Source organism: Amblyomma americanum, chromosome 7 (assembly GCF_052857255.1).
Source record: "Amblyomma americanum isolate KBUSLIRL-KWMA chromosome 7, ASM5285725v1, whole genome shotgun sequence".
Lineage (NCBI taxonomy): Eukaryota > Metazoa > Arthropoda > Arachnida > Ixodida > Ixodidae > Amblyomma > Amblyomma americanum.
In genome coordinates, this window is record NC_135503.1 from 23,042,912 (window position 1) to 23,057,577 (window position 14,666).

The window sequence follows — 14,666 nt, forward strand, 5'->3', positions numbered from 1 at the left end:
CTGCCCCATCGGGCATCGGGCATTTCGTCGACGCTGTACAGACAATCCGTTCGGCAGTGTGTGTGGCGTTTGTGAACGTAGCCATGCAAAGGAAGCTTTCGCTTCTCACAGGGGTTAACCAAATTTTAAACAACAGCTAATTTTTTTTAATTTGTCATAGTATATACCTTTTCACGCCTGTTCATGTGCTGCATGCGTGAACGCCTGTTTCCCCTGGAGCGCCGCAGTGCCTACTACGCAGTACACCCCCCCCCCCCTTCCCTTCGTGTTTTTTTACTTACTTATTTTTCTCTTTCTTTCAAGGTTAACGATTCATTGTCCTCGGTGAAGGCGTTATTGTGCCGCGCGGCGAGGGGGACAAGATGCCCGTGTTATAAATTCGGAAGGCGGCTGCATACTCTTTCGTGACAGCGGAGCGACGTATACGTTACAAATGGTTCCTTAAAAAACCCAGATGAGCGTTACGATTTGGCTCTTCTTACCTTACCTTTCCTTGTAGAAATTTTTTCCAACTTACTTCACCTGCTTAGCTCACAAGGAGAAATGCAAGGTTGTACTTTTTTCAGCGCGCGATTCCGTAACAGCTCGTTTGGTTAAATAAACCGTGGGCTGTTTTTTCTTCGTTTATTTTCTAGCCGCGGTGGCTGAGTGGTTATGGCGCTCGGCTGCTGACCCGAAAGACGCGGGTTCGATCCCGGCCGCGGCGGCGGAATTTCTATGAAGGCGAAATTGTAGAGGCCCGTGTACTGTGCGATGTCAGTGCACGTTAAAGAACCCCAGGTGGTCGAAATTTCCGGAGCCCTTGACTACGGCGTCTCTCATAGCATGAGTCGCTTTGGGACGTTAAACCCCCATAAACCATAAACCAAACCATATTTTCTAGCCGATCTGCAGTCGTATAAAAATCCTATGTTGCGTATAATATCGCTCAGATAGGAGCCAGCTACGGTACAACCCATTTGTGTTTTATGACGTACCCTTAACGTTCTTTAATACCATTCAAAGCCCAGGTGAAATACATCTTCATGAGGCAAGATAAAATTTTCTCCGTAATCACGTCAGCGTACATTAAACGAGGCATTCGCAAACAGAAAACAACTAACTAGGACACAATATACCTATCAACAGACGGCCGCTTCTGTTGGTGCGAAGCCGTCCGCCATTTTTCTCTGCTTAGATTTTATTTCATTGGGACATCTTGTATTGGAAACTCTTCCGCGGGGTTAAAATCGCAGCCGGCCTTTCACTGAAATATGGGTGGCTCTTGTAACCACAGAGCATTCAATATCAAAGCTCGTTTGTTTACGAATAGAGAAAGAAAAGAATTAGACAAATATTTATTCCATCTGTTGGAGTTGTATATCGTATTGAAGGAGTCAAAGAAGCATGCACCCATGAAAAGATAAAAAATAAAAATAAAAAGAAAAGATAAAATAAAAAATGTCTTTACCCAGAAACTAAAAGCTTAACAGCAGCAAATCAACATCAGAAAATTTAATTGAAAGAGGAGGAGGTTTGTACATACATACATGTATGTTTCTTGACGCCACAGGTAATATCAGAGCAAAGAAGTGGTTAGCTCGCCTGAATGGAGCCTGGCCAAATTTTATCTATATGAGCCAGAGAAAATACGACAGGAGAGTGATAACTTGTTACTATTCCGCTTGCGTGAGCAGTACTTGACCAGACAGGAAAATTTTTGGCCGTTATAGAAACTAAGCGAAAAAATATTTCCCTCAACGATGAACGAATCGAGTACTTGTTAGCCTCTGTACAAGATTATTTTCGTCGTGGTAAACATTTGGTCGTAATATTTTTTATCTGAGTAAACATTGAGTCAGAAGTGCAAGCTGTCTTCGAATTAATTTTTCACACAACCGCTTCACTATATTTTCCCGCCAAGAAAAAAAGGTACTCGTGTTTCGTTACACGGATAGCTATAAATATTTCATTAATGACCGTATTATCTTGTAACCACTTTAATCCATGTAAGGTAAGGCGTCTTTTGATGCTTATAAATATCCTTGAACAAGGTACCCACCTGGCCAGATGACTCAACCTTTCTTATCAAGAAACTGGCGCTTGACAAAATCAGCTCGACATAAGGATATTTTTTTTATTATAGAACCAGAAACAGGTAGTGCAGGGCTGTCAAACTTGTTTTTTCCAGAGTTTTGATGCTGACAACGGCAACTACGATGTTCTTTATTTTTAATACGCAAGAAAACAGTCTAAAAAATCAGAAGATCGTATCTGCAATGCTAGTGTCGTTATTATAACCCTTAGGTACCCACTGCAAAAACAGTGCATACTATATCACTTCCGTCACGCCACCACTCAAGCCCTTCACTGCGTCTATGCTATGCCCATGCATTAGTTCAGCAATCGCGCACTGTTCTCGGTAAGGAGAAGAAACGGCCTTACCTGCGTCGTACAGCGCAATAATTTCTCTCAGAACGTTGTATTTCAGCTGCCTGTTCAGTGCGCTAACTACCATAAGTAGATATTCGTCAAGCTGCAATCATCTATTCATTGCTGTTGACTGCCCATGTTAACCCTACAAGCTAGCAGCTCAATAATGAAAGAGCGTAATCTTTTTTCTTCATAAAACCTGATATGAGGGTCCCACGCATCTCCGACGTATGCTATAGGGTGAGTTGCGCTGATACGACGACCCTTGGGAGAAAGTTGGCGCCATAAATGGAGAGACTAGCAGGATAGAGATTGCGCGTTTTTTTTTGTTGTTATTGCAACGCACCGGTTTAGTATCGTGCCCTACAGACTTAGTAACTTTTATCTTTGGCATCACATTCTCCGCCTCGCGCCTTCCTCTTGACGTAATTCTTGATGTAGAAGTTTACGAATAGTAAGAGGCCAAGATGGCCCTGAGACCGACCAATGACAGCCAGGGCCCTCGGGTATCCGCAGTCGTAGAACAGCGTTATCTCACACTGGGTCATCGTTACGACGAACTGGGTGATCTGAAGCCCGGTGAGGTAGCGTTTCCACCGGAGGTACTTCTTCACCGGCGGACCCAGTGCAGCAAGGAAGTAGTACGAGTACATGATGACGTGAGCCATGGCGTTCACGGTCACCATAAAAAAGGGCTGCCCGTCGGCACCGAAGTTCATGTAGAACCATCCACTGAGCACGACCAAGGAATGGTGCAAGACGTGCAGGAGGGTGATGTGCGAGTCCTTCTTGCGCAGCATGAAGAACACGGTGTCCAGGAGGTCGGCGACCCTCACGAAGCAGTACCACCAGATGAGCCGCAGAATCGAAGTGTCCGCTTCGCTGGGAGCGTCATACTGGATGCCCTGGCAGAAGAGGCTTTAGTGGCCCCACAAGAACGCCACCTCCACCGCCCTCACAACGAAGTAGGCGTTAGTGAGCGCCGTAAGCGCGTTGTACGCCAGCATGGTCATCCTTAGATCGAAGGGCTTGCAGTCCTTCATCCAGCGCGGACCGCCGACCTTGACGAAATATACATACCCGACCAGCAAGGGCAGGACAAACTTGGCGTGTCGCAATGCCGCCCCACCCCTCGGTGCGAGGATCTCTTAGGGACCAGAAATGGTTGTAGGCGTCCGCGATGACCGAAGTCGGCTGATCGGCGAACACTGTTGACGCCATGTTGTTGCTTTTATTCCCCAATGAATACGCGGTCACTCGTCCCCCAAACCTGACGATGATTTGGTATGCTGTCCGTCTGCAACTGCTCCAGATGCAAAGAGTGCTTGCGGGTCAATCACTGCAAGCAAGCAGTTTTGAACTCTGCAGCCCCGAGAAGCGCTGCAACTGGGTTAGGAGGTTCAAGAACGGAATAGTGATTCGCCAAGACAGCGGGACTCACAATGTGGTGTGTGTATGCGCGCAGCCGGTTTCTTATGTCTTTACGAGGAAAGTCGTGCGGAATCGCGATGATAAAAAATGCGCGACCCGCGCTGCCAGCCACGGATTGCTGGCAGCTCGCATGTGGCCTCTCAGAGGCCCTGAGAGATGCGTGCTAGGTTGCGACAAGCAGTCCCGAGTCTGCTAGTCTGGCAATGAATAGAAAGTGAAATAAATTGAGTAACTACGCCGTGAGAAGCGGTTTGGCAGGGAGTACAATTTCCAGTCAAAGAAGATAGACGCCGAATTCGCAATATTTGGCTTACGCAAGCGCGCCGTGTGACTGGCCCCTCTTGCGACCGCTGGCCCAAATGATGGCCTTCGGCTTAGACTCGTCTTAGCCATCGCTGCCTTGATTGGCCATGAGAGGAGCTTATCACCAAAACTGTCGTTGCATCGAGAAATAAAAATACTGGGTGGACTGTAACGTTACCGCGTGAACCCAGGAGACGGCCCCGTCGAAACGGGGTTGGAACAGTGGTTCACGTAAATCTGGAATACTGCTTTCGAGTTCATTGCTCTTAACATATCGGAGCTATTTCTCGGCCTTTTGGTGTTAATCGATCCTCTGTTTGGCTTCCATTTTGCATTGGCTATCGTATGATTAAAAAAACTAAACATTTTGACAGATTTGCCTGTCTGGTTGGGTTTGAAGACATAATAAACTGCACAACTCCAACCAAAAATTTTAACTTTAACCCAACGCTTTGAAGCCGATTCGGCTCCTTCATCAGGTGTGACTGAGGGCAGTAGCTAAGCGTCTTTAGGTATTCAGGGGAGGAGGGGGGGTCGTTTTGACCCTCCCCCTCCTCCCCGCCATACTTAAAGGCGCTAGCTACTGCCCTCAGTCACCCCTGATGAAGGAGCTGAGTCGGCTTCAAAACGTTGGGCTAAAGTTAAAATTTTTGGTTGGAATTGTGCAGTTTATTATAAGTCGTATGATTCAGTACTGTGGTAACGCCTGCGATATTGGTTTAAAATTTATTCGTTTAAAGATTTAAGTTCAAGGTGATTGCTCACATAAGCGCACTGAATTCGTAATAAATATATACGGAAAGAGGTCCCAAAGCGTAAATTTATTTATTTATACATTCATTATTTCATTTCAAATTATAAGTATTAGAGCTCGTACCGGTCACCTTTCAGCTGAGGGTCGAAGATGTTTTCCTTCTAAACTTACTTGAGCAGAATACATCGCTGCATTTTGGTCCTTAGTTCTTAATGACGCTAAGACCATTAATGACCTGGTGCTCGTAGCAGGCGTCGTCGCTGCTTCGTGGTGCTGAAGGTGCTTAGTTAGAGATGGCATATTCGCAGTTCGCTGCGGGGATTTAATTGCGATGCGGGCATGTCTTGTTTTTATTTCTTTGTTTGCCGCGTTTCAAGCTCAGCTTGTTCGCGCCTTAGCTTTGCACTCGCACGTAAAGGAAGAGATTGGAGAACAGCCGGTTTAGTGCGTTTATTGAGGACAGAGATGATAACAAAAAAAAAGGAAGTGGTCAGCGGTCGTGTTCGGAACGTGGCCAAACTCGGACGAAATTAGTGAGAGGAAATATGCTTGAAAATATGTAACTCGTGACGATTGCGCATGCGTAATCATTGCATGACCGGACTGCAAAAGTTTAAGCCCATATATAATCTGAGGCAAACAAAATATTGCTCTCAAGGATGCGCGTAGTGAATGTTCAGACTAGCATGTGTACAAGATCTATTTTCGGTGTCGTAAATGTTACTTCATGATATTTTTAATCTCTGAAGAACACTTAGTCACAAGTGCAAGCTATCTTCGAATTATTTTCTCTGACGTCCGCTTCACTGTATTTATCTGCTAAGAAAAAATGATTCTCCAGTGTTTGGGTATTTGACTAGCTAGAACAAAACAATTTAGACGACGTTAGATAAGTGCTTATTGATGCTTATAAATATCCTTGAAGGAAGTACTTGCCTGAACAGATGACTGAAGGTTTCTTAGGAAGAAACTGGATCTTGACTGAAGCAACTCGACGTAAGAACTTTTTTTTTATTGAAGAAAACGAAAGAAATAGTACATGGCCCTTAACCGGCCAGTCAGAGTTTCGACGCTGGCAACGGCAACTAGACCGTTCTTTCTTTTTAGCATGTAAGGAAACGACCCAAAAAATTCCAGTGACCTTATCTACAGTACTAGAACCTTGATTATAATACATTTGTGCCCACTCCAAAAACAGTGCATGCTCTATGGCTTGCGTCTCGTCACACCATCATTGAAGCACTTTACTGCCATTATGCTAAATGCCTCGCGTGTCGCTTATCCATGCATCACTCAGGCGATCGCGGGCTGTTTTTGTCGGTAATGAGAAGCAGCAGCTGTACGTGCGCCATTGCGGCCAATAATCCTTTTCTGATTGTCACTCGCCGGCAACTGCTGAAATTATAAGGGACTGAAAAATCGGTGAAAATAACCACTTATTCAAATCTGGGTACCAATTGGATGCGCATAATTATAGCCCCATATCATTGGCATCCGTCCCATGCAAGATCCTTGAGCACATCAGCACATGAGGCGTGGCGCAACATCCGGATATTAATAATTTCTTGTTTACTAACTGGCTTGGGTTCAGAAAAGGCTTCTCATGTGTGACTGAATTATTGGAGTCCTCTAAACAAGTTCCCCGCGATATGGGCGGCACCTTTCGAACATATTGCATATTATTAGATTTTCCAAAACCACTTGAACGCTTCGCGCCTTCGCGTTTAAATAGCTAAAATGACGTCCCTCTGACTAGACTCCTTAAAAACCGCGTGGATAAGGAATTTCGCAAACAGTTCACAGCTGTTAACGGTCACTCATCCCTGTTTAGCGAGGTACTATCTATAGTCTGCCTAAAGATAGCGTCCTGGGCTCATTATTATTGTTCGTCCACATCAGTAACCTGTCATATAACTTTACATCTACCATTAGATTGCTCGTAGGTGGCTGGACTATTTACCGCGCAATTCTTTTATCAGCAAATCTCATTGCACTTTGAAATTTCCTCGATCACAACCGTTCTGTGCTCATCGTGGAGAATGTCACTTCATATCGAAAAAATGCAAATAATTGTTATTGTTTTGAAAAAAAAAAACATCACTTATATGTGTTACTCAGTAATAGCTTAGTCGCACACGTGTGCTCAAATATAGATACATCAGTGTCAGTTTTTCGAGTAACATCTCGTTTATTGGGGTTTATTGTCCCAAAGCGACACAGGCTATGAAGGACACAAGTAACGTCTGCTGGTCCACTCATACACAGAAAGTAGGAGGTAAAACAGCACGCATATTAGGTTATCTAAAACTTAATCTGCATGGAACTCCTGTCACCGCTTTTAAGCTCTCCTATCAAACATTTGTTTTTACTTAACTCGAGTACGCATCATCTATTTGGTCACCTCGTCAGGCTTATCTAATTAACACCCTGGAAGTGGCTCAAACTCGTGCTGCACATTTCATCTGAAAAAGCTACAACCGTCATTCAAGCGTAACAAACATTAAATAATCGCTCTTTCTACACAGCGATCAAGAAGATTATTCTCTCAAATTTGCCTATTTCATAAAATAGTCTGCAGTGTCAGTCTTTCAACTCTGCCTATTGCCCATCCTTACCGCACCTCACGCCGTTGAAACCTTCCTTGTCCCCAAAGCCGTCCTGGTCGAGCCGTCGCATTTAATTTACCCACTTTGAACGCAGGTTACCATTCGCTGGAAACGACTTCCGGAACATATCGTGAACATCCCTGATCCAGTTACTTTTAGAGCAGAAATCACAGCCATTTTTTCTAATTACTAATGCGGTATTGACTTTTCAGGGATCGGTACTAACAGTCAACAAGCACTGCATGTCACCCATGCTCCTGATATTTACCCTGTTTATGTAATCCACTCTCGCACAGTGCTTCGATCTTTGTAGCCTGTGAGGCAACATCAGTAAATTGATACATGGATAAATATTGCGTGTTATAATTGCAGTACCTTTGTAGTCGTTAAGCTGCAGTTCTCTGTTAATTTCCGACGACAACGATTGTGAAAAACCGAACAGGGCACAGAATTATAACACAGCATAATTTTTTGTCCATGGAACCTTGCAAGAGCGTCCGACGCACCTCCGGTGTGATGAGTCTGTAGCGCTGATACGACATCCGTTTCGCCAAAGATGACAGGATGAAGGCAGCGACTAGCAGAAGCGAGACTGCGCGTTTTGTGACGACCTGCTGTCTCAGCATCACTGCTGCGCAGACTTAGTCACTTTTGCCTGCGGCATCGCGTCCTACTCTACGAGGCTTTCTCTTGACATAGCTCTGGATGTAAAAGTTTACAAAGAGTGCGAGGCCCACAAAACCCTGAGATACAGCGAAGAGGGCCAGGGGTTTCGGGTATCCGCAGTCGTAGAACAGCGTGATGGACATGTGCAACAGGAGGCCCACGAACTGGACGATCTGCAGCTCGGTGAGGTAGCGCTTCCACCAGAGGTACCTCCGCACCGACGGACCTAGTGCAGCAAGGAAGTAGTACGAGTACATGATGACGTGAAATATGGCGTTCACGGCCACTGCAAAGAAGGAATGCCCGTCTGCACCGAAGTTCATGTAGAACCATCCGTTGAGCACGATCAGGAAGTGGTGGAAGACGTGCAGGAGGGTGATCTGCGAGCTCTTTTTGCGCAGCACGAAGAACACGGTGTCCAGGAAGTCGGCGACCCTCACGAAGCAGTACCACCAGATGAGCCGCAGAATCGTAAAGTCCGTTTCGCTGGGAGCGCTGTAGTCAATGCCTTGGCAGAAGGGGTTGTAGTAGCCGGACAGGTACGCCACCTGTAGAGCTCTCACAGCGACGTAGGCGTTAGCGAGCACCGTGAACGCGTTGTACGCCAGGATGGCCCACCTTAGGTCGAAAGGCTTGCGGCCTTTCATCCAGAGCGGGCCTCCAACTTTGGCGAAGTATACATACGCGACTAGCAAGGGCAGCGCTAACCTGGTGTCTGCGATTCCACCCCACCCTTCGGTGCGAGGATCTCTCCGGGACCAGAAATGGTTGTACATGTCCACGATGACCGATGTCGGCTGATTGCTGAACGCTGTAGACGCCATGTCTTTGGTTTTGTTTCTGAATGAGAACGCGATCACTTGTCACCGAAACGGGACGAAGGTTTGAGAAGTCCGTCTGCGCCTTCTTCTTGAGCGCTTCTGGGTCAATATCTGAAGGCAGTTCAAAACTTTTGCACGCCGGAGAGGCCCTGTAGCTGGGTTTAGAGGTGCAAGAAAGGAGTAGACATTCGCCAAGACAGACACCTGCTCGCAGTGTGGGGGTTGTACGCGCACAGCCGCTTTTGTATGTCTCAACGAGGAAAGCGAACGAGGTGGCCGGGTGAGGGGGACATATAGAAACAGCCCTTGGGGGAATCCTGTACGACGCAACCGTAATCACGATGATAAAATATGCACGCCGCGTGCTGTCGGAAACGGGTTACTGAGAGCGCACTCGGGGCCGCTCAAAAGCCGTAAGAGATACCTCGTGGGTAACGTGGCAGGTTTTCTGTCCCAAGCAGTCGCGTCGCTACTTAGCTGGGAAAGAGTGAAACGCGAAGTAAATTTGGCAGCTACGCTATACGGGGATGTTTTGGCAGCCAGTGAAAACATCCCGGTCAAAGAAGGTATGCGCCGTATTCACAACAGTTGGCATACGCGAGTGCGCCGTTTGAATTTCCGCTCTCCCGACCGCTGGCCCAATCGTAGGAACCAGTGTGAAAGCTGCCCGCAAGTTATGCATTTCACTTGCAGGAGAGAAATTCTGCGAACGCGACCGCTGAATTTTGCGGGTCTTCGACGGGCTTCGGCTCAGACTCCTTCTTGGCCATTAGCGCCATGCTTGGCGAGGAATGGAGCACGTGATGAAAACTGCCGGCTCGCCTTGAACTCAAATCGCAAGGCAGGCTGCAACGTTAACACGTGAGCCCGTGAAACCGTCCAGCCAACATGTGGTTGAAGCGGCGCATCACGTCAGTCTGGAATGCTGTTTTCCAGTTCACTGCTCTGAACATATCGGAGCTATTTCAATGTTTTTTTACGCCTGCGAGAGCTTCATTTCGACGAACATTTCGCATTGGTTACCTTGTGATTGAATGTTGTGAGCGCGCCAGCGAAATTCGTTTCAAATTCAGGTTTCGAGTTGAAGTTTATTGCTTACATCAGATCGGTAAGTTTATAATAAAGACACACGGAAGAACAGCACGCTTAATGCAATTAATGAGGCCGAATATTATAAACATTACAAGGAAGTGGTCAGCGTGCGTCATCGTACCTGACCAGTTTCGGTCCAAACGGGTGAGAGTAAATATGATAGGAGAGTGATAACTCGGGACGATTCCGCGCGTGCGTTAACATCAGACGACCTGGGTCAAAATTTGAAGCCCTTACAGAAAGTGGGGCCAAAAAACAATGCACAGGCGATCATACGATGTGATGCGACAGATTTGCGTTAGCACTACTGATTGTTCATTTCGCTTCTAAAATGATCGCCTTCCCGTTGCGTTTTTTGTTTATTGTAATTAGCCGTCGCTTTCAATGCGAAAGCACTCCTTAACACGGTCTCAACCAAGAATCTTGTGTGAAGCTTCGGAGTAACTCGGGAGCTCGGGTTAGTTCGGAGGAACTCGGAGGAGCTCGGAGGAACTCGTCTGAGTTCGGATGATGTCGCTGAAGAGCGAGAGAAACGCGGTTGCGTGCCCGTGCTGATGCCAGAAACAAGAGGCGAAGAATGAACACATGCTTTCACGCGTCCACGCGGTTTAACTACGTTAAACACCTACCACCACTTTTTTTTTTTTCGTTCCAGCGCTGCGTGGGCTTCTGGTGGGTTAGGGTGGTCAATGACGGGTGAAGCTTCTAATAAAGAAATAATAAGGGATATTCAAATTTCTGAAAGTGCGCTTTCTCGCATAACAACGTTGCCCGAGACAAGATGGCTGACCATGCGTTTCCAGCTGAAACAAAAGCAAGAACGGCTAGTTTTTTTTTTGCTTGTTTCTTCCAAAATACGTTTCTTGCATTCAATCCACACCCGTAGCGCCTGTCCTGAAGCCCTCGCAGTTTTTTTTTTTTTTGTAGAGCATTCGGCGACCTTGTCTTTTGCAACATAGTTATGTGGAAAAGCGCACTTGCGGAATTTTGAATATCTATATAATTACCAACGAAATAAGATAGTAACGAGTGATTGCTCAATTACTGGTTCAAGGTGGCATTATTAGCTTCTGTAAGCTGGAAGGTGGAAAGTTGGTGATGGGCTAAGCTTCAGGGCGGTGAAGGTGGGTGCAGGGAAAAGGTGGGTGAGTTGTAGGCGGAGGGTTTTTTGAGGGCGGAGGTAAGTTGGTGGTGGCTGAAGCTTCCGGACAGGAGTAGTAGTTAGGGTGGTAGTCGCATTTAAAAAATATTTCCCTCAAGGATGCCCGAAGCGAACACACGGGTTATACAGCGAATACTCAGACAAGCCTCTGTATAAGATCTATTTTCGTTGTGGTAAACGTTCCTTCGAACCATTTTTGATCTATGAAGAAAACTTATTTCGATGTTCACTGTCATTCTGCGCTAAGGAAAAGACGGCTTTGATATCTGAACATGAATGACCGTGTTATGTATGTTGTAACCACTTCAGACCATGTTACGCAGCGGGTCAGCTGACGCTCATAAATATGCTTGAATGAGGTACCCGCCCGGCCAGATTTATTCATTTATATATATATATTTACATGCTGCTGATCCCATTTGGGACTGTGGCAGGAGGGCATAGTAGGGTTAACAGGATAGCGGTCTAGAATTGACTAGGACATTCAACTGGTCAACATGTTAAGAAAAAACAACAAATTGTAAAACGCAAATACAACAAAGGTATGATGTAAACAATGAAATAGTACATGAAATAAGGCCTCTGTCCGTAGTGTTATACAAGAAATAACAAAACATGAAAAACAATGCTGCTTATTAAAATATACAGAGAGGGAAGTATACAATAAATACTATAAACGTAGACTGCAAGGTAGGTAGTTAGTTTTTGTAACTCTGCATAGTTGGAGTAAAATTTCAAGCATGAAAAAAAGTACATAAGCATGGGTGTTATAATATCAAAATAAAAGCACCCGGGAAATAGTTAGCTAATAGTACGACATACTGTCAACTGCAATATTAAATTTTATCAGTGATTAACTATTAGTGATTGATGGACTAAGGCTGTTTCATTCTCTTATTCCTAGCGGAAAAATTAGCATTTAAAGCAGTGAGTATGGAACTGATACTCTCTTAACGTACGTGACTATTTATTACGCGTTGATCTTGCTTCTGAAATGGTAATATTTTTATTAGTGTCCAGTTTTAGATGTCTATGAATTAGTTGAAACATGAGTTTCAGCCGCGGAAGTTAAGCACGAGTCTGTAATGATTTGATTCCTTCTGTTCTCATTATTTCAGTAGGTGAATCATTTATTTTGTATTTGCTAAATATAAATCTTACTGCTTTTCTCTAAACTGCTTCAAGCTTGGTTATTTTTTGATCAGGATAGGGAAAGCAAACGAGGTTAGCATATTGGAGAACTGATCTGACCAAAACATTGTATGCTTTAGTTTGAATAGGGCCTAATCTGAGGCATCGTCTAATGAAAAAGAGTCGTTTTAGAGCACTTGAGGTCATGTCATCCACGTGAGCACTCCACTTCAGGTCATGGGTCATTATTACGCCAGGATACTTAAGTTTAGTTACTTCAGCAAGTGGTGCGTCATTAATAGTGTACTGAAAGCCGGATCTTTGCATCTTCCTTGAAATTGTCGTAATAGCAGATTTAGTAGATTTAGGTGACTCAACCTCGAAAGCGGCGAGCTTTTGTAGCCAATTACAGTCCAAGCAGTATGAGGCGTAGTCGGCCAGTTTCGCGACGTTCGGCGTGCGATTTACTGTGACGTCATAGGGTCACCCCTTGCCTGACACATGGCTCGTGAGCTTGGCGTTGCAGCACAAGGAAAGTAACAGCCAGCAAGAAACGACACACACTGAAGAGCACTTTTTGCGCTATATGAAACAACTTTGCGCTGTGAACCTTTTGCGGCTTGCGCGATAGGCTATCCGCTTTGTGCTAGTTTGTCCTTTGCCCCATGAACCAACTAGCTCAGAGACATATTCTTGTCTTCTGTGGTATTCGCAAGAACTTCATGTTTTCTAACTAGCTTTTATTCTTGGCGTATATTATTCAAAAGTCATTATAAACCTTCGCGCAGAAATCACCAGAAAAGTGCGCACTTTCGTGCATGCCGTTTGTTCCCTTTCATATTGCACACGACTGTAACCTGGATGTCTGCAGTTGCACACCCGTGGCATGGAGCGAAATCTCCCTGAGGTGTGAGCTCGCGATGCGGAGAAGGTGACACAACGGTGGTGACATTGGGGAAGTGCGCAGCTGCGAAGCCGGAGCAGCCAGGCGCGAGAGACAAGCGAATCAGGATGGTACCTTTTGGTCGTTTGATCGTCATTTCAGCGGGACCCTATTCAGCTTTGCGGGTTCGGTCTACGACAAACTTTCGAAGATGGTAAGAAGTTCACTAGTAGTTGTACGCTAACCGCGTTATTAATCAGTGGCGTCATAGGGAGATGGGGTTGAGAGAACAGCTTTCGCAGAAATTCACAAATATTTGACGATCGCCTGGTAACATTTTTATTTTTAAAAATCTGTATTGAATAAAATGAAACATTCTGCATACTAAGAACACAGTCTATTTACACTGCGATCATTTAGCGACATACATTTCTATTATATGCTATTACTCGTGACCTACTGTCTATATATACGACACTTGCTGTTACACTACACTGCAGTACACTGCACTATGCTACACCCCTCTGTACAGTACAGTGCACTGTTTTCTATTTATACTACACGACATCTGCCATGCTGTACCTTAAGCCCGTCAGTGTGCCTGACTCCGCTCTGACCAACCGTAACGGTACCAACTTAAACAGTTCAATCACGTCCGGAATGTTCACGAAGGAAGAAAAAAAATTCACGTATTCCATGCGCAGTAAAAATGAGGACTATGAGAAACGCTAAATTAAAACAATGCACGTGGATCCTGCCTTCCTTTTTTTTTTCTCACCAATTTCATGAATGCAGCCATTCAAGTCGCTGATATTGCTGCAATTTTTATGTCTATCTTACTCTCCTTTAGAGTTATTTCCTCTACCTCTTCTTTCCTCGAATGCGATTTTTGGCGTCGTCCGTTATTGTGAATCAAGAAGGTACTGAGCACTTTTCTCGCGTGGCATGAGTTCGTAGCGTGCTGAACGCGCTCATTTCACCCCCTCCCCCCTTCCCAGTGCACTCTTGGCATTGCGCGTACAATGTGCCAGGACCGTGTGACATCGTAATTGGTCCCAAATGTTCTCGATTTTCCGGGAGCGCTTTTTGCTCGGAGAGCAGTCACCTCGCTGGCGTCGTGAAATCTTTCTTTTCTTTGAGCGTGAAGGCCGCGAGAACTCATTCGTGGAACAACGAGAAACGAAAAGGAAAACGCGATATTCGCCTTTCCTTTTATACGACTCCTATTTAGTTTAGGCGAAAAGCGCCGCTCAGCTTGTAGCACTTGCTTCAGAGTCCCGATCGATGGCACATGGGAACCGGGTATTTAACGGATAGAATGTTGTTGATAGAGCTGATTCGGAGAAGTTGAGGAAAAACAATACCACACCGAGTGAAAACATAGTGCGCAGTGTTTCTGAAACAC

The 14,666-nt window shown here is 45.4% G+C and overlaps 1 protein-coding gene and 2 pseudogenes across 2 annotated transcripts in view; 1 reads left to right on the top strand and 2 right to left on the bottom strand.

The window, feature by feature from the left end:
• LOC144098681 (uncharacterized) overlaps positions 1–14,666 on the top strand; it is a 198,242-nt gene that overhangs the window by 157,819 nt on the left and 25,757 nt on the right. The gene's annotated exons all lie outside the window — the stretch shown is intronic.
• Positions 2,784–3,633, bottom strand: LOC144097613 (very long chain fatty acid elongase AAEL008004-like; annotated as a pseudogene).
• On the bottom strand, positions 7,019–9,189 carry LOC144096996 (very long chain fatty acid elongase AAEL008004 pseudogene; annotated as a pseudogene).